Source organism: Elephantulus edwardii, unplaced genomic scaffold (assembly GCF_000299155.1).
Source record: "Elephantulus edwardii isolate Elephantulus edwardi_28Jun2011 unplaced genomic scaffold, EleEdw1.0 scaffold00191, whole genome shotgun sequence".
NCBI lineage: Eukaryota > Metazoa > Chordata > Mammalia > Macroscelidea > Macroscelididae > Elephantulus > Elephantulus edwardii.
The window spans coordinates 1,404,432-1,407,060 of NW_006399941.1; the positions used below are offsets into that span (position 1 = coordinate 1,404,432).

Here is a 2,629-nt window from a genome sequence, read left to right on the forward strand (position 1 = left end):
GCCAATCTGACACACAACCTTGACCACCTCGGTGTTATTCCTGTCACATACCTGGGTGTTTATGGCTGTCATGTGCATATTGTTAATGCACAAAATGGTCAGAGAGTAGGTGTTTATTTTTACTACTATTATAGTACAAACTGTGAGAAAATTAGAAGAATGGTAAGTGAAGAGAAGATGTGATTTGTCACTCAGTAATTCAGCAAGTAACCAGCCTCTAGAAGTCATCTACCTTCCCTTCTGAGGGCTCTACCTCCAGTGCTATCTCTGTGTTCCTCTATTGTTCACAGGGTTTTGAAAGGCCTGCTACTTCATAAGTGGGTGGTCAATCTTTGGCCTACTCTGTCTTACTCTGATAGATTCACTTTAGCACAACAATTGACAGACAAGCACTGTACCCATAAGAGGAGACAATAAGCCTTTCCATGAAGATGGTACCAAAAGCGAAGAAGGAAGCCGCTGCCCCTCCCATAACTGAAGCCAAAGCAAAGATGGTAAAGGCCAAGGATGCACTCCTGAGGGCACCCATAGCCACTAAATAAAGATCCACATGTCACCAACCTTCAGGTGGCCTAAGGCATTGAGACTCCAAAGGCAGCTCAACACCCATAGAAGGACACACAAAGGAGAAACAAGCTTGACCAGTATGTTATCATCAAGTTTTCCTCAACCACTGAGTCAGCCTTGAAGAAGATGGATGAAAACACACTCTGTTCATTATAGATGTCAAGACCAACAAGCACCAAATCAAACAAGCTATAGAGAAGCTCTATGACATGGATGTGGCCAAGGTCACTACCTTGAATAGGTGTGATGGAGAAAAGAAGGCCGATCTTCAATTTGCTCCTGACTATGAAGCTTTCGATGTTGCCAACAAAATTGGGATCATCTAAACTGAGTCCAGTTGGCTAATTCTAAGTCCAAATTTTGCTCACCATACCAAAAAATACCAGACACTAAACAACTATGCAAATACATGTCTAAGCTGAAAAAGCAGTGACATGCAAATCACTCCCTAAATACACAAAACTGACAGGTAATTGTTGTACACCTTAGCACAAACCCCAGGACAAGCAAATACACAGATGTAAGGTGCAGGAGGCAGCAGCTGCCATGGCAAGGCAACACAGGAAGAGACTGCCTGGAGGCCAGGCAGGAAGGCAGACACACAGCCTTCAGTATAGACTGCGTCTCAATATCAAGGGAACAAAAATCCTCACCTCTGGTCCAAGAGCAACACCATGATGTTGTTGTTGTTGTTGTTGTTGTTGTTGTTGTTATGTGCTATTGAGTCACCTACGACTCATAGTGACCCTATGTACAACAGCCCTAAACCCTGCTCTATCCTGTGCCAATCTCACTGTCTTTGACACACCTCCCCCATTACCCCAGTAACCCTCATAGAGGGTCTTCCTCTCCTGTGCTGTCCCTTCACCCTCCCAAGCATGATGTCCCTCTCCAAGGACAGGGCCACCCTTGCAAAATGTCCAAAGTATGTCAGATAAAGCTTCAGAATCCTTGCCTCTAAGAAGCAGCTTGATTCAACCCTCTCCAGGATGAACCTGTTCAATTTTCTTAGCAGTCCATGGTATACTCAATACTCTTCTCCAGTACCACAGCTCAAAGGCATCAATTCTCCTTCTATCATCTCTAGTCATTGTCCAGCTCTCTGATGCATAGCAAGTGATTGCAAAGACCATGGCCTGTGTCAGGCACATTTTAGTCTCCAGAGTGACACCATTGCTCTTCAGTCTAACCACAGTCTTTCCTATAGCAATAAGTCTTTTAATTTCCTGGCTGCTGGTGCCAAGAGTGTTGACTGTGGAGCCAAGCAAACTAAAACTGTTAACTATCTCAATCTCTTCACCATCTATCATGATGTTTCCAATTGGCCCAGTAGTCAGAATCTTTGTTTTCTTAATATTGAGCCTCAATCCATACAGGAGGCTGGAGTCCTTGATCTTCTGCAGCAAGTGCTTCAGGTCCTCCTCAGTTTCAGCAAGCAGGGTTGTATCATCTGCATAATGCAGTTTGTTGATGAATCTTCATCCAATTCTAATGCCACAGTTCTCCTCCTAGAGCCCAGCCTCCCAGATAATCTGTTCTGCATATATAGTGAAAAGGTATGGAAATAGGACACATCCCTGGCTTACAATCTTCCCAATTTTGAACCATGCATCCAAAAACGTTTGGAACAATACGTCAAAAGTGAACTGCCAGGCGTACAGGCCGGATTTAGAAGAGGTGGTGGTACTAGGAATATTATAGCTAATGTTAGATGGATCTTGGCTAAAAGCAAAGAATACCAGAAGAATGTTTATCTGCACTTTATTGACTATGCAAAGGTTTTGTTGTGTGGATCACAACAAGCTGTGGCTGACTCTGAGATGAATGGGAATCCCAGAACACTTGATTGTGCTAATGCAAAACCTATACTTGGACCAAGAGGCAGTCGTCAGAACAGAGCAAGAAGACACTACATGGTTCAAAATGAAGAAGGGGGTCCGTCAGGGATGTATTCTGTCTCCATACCTTTTCAATCTGTATGCAGAACAGATTATCTGGGTCGGTGTGTTCTATGAAGACAAATGTGGCATCAGGATTGGTGGAAGATCTATCAACAGTCTGC

At 43.8% G+C, this 2,629-nt stretch overlaps 1 pseudogene; it reads left to right on the top strand.

Moving 5' to 3' along the window:
- Window positions 1–431: 431 nt before the first annotated feature.
- On the top strand, window positions 432–893 carry LOC102854070 (annotated as a pseudogene).
- The last annotated feature ends 1,736 nt before the right edge of the window (window positions 894–2,629 follow it).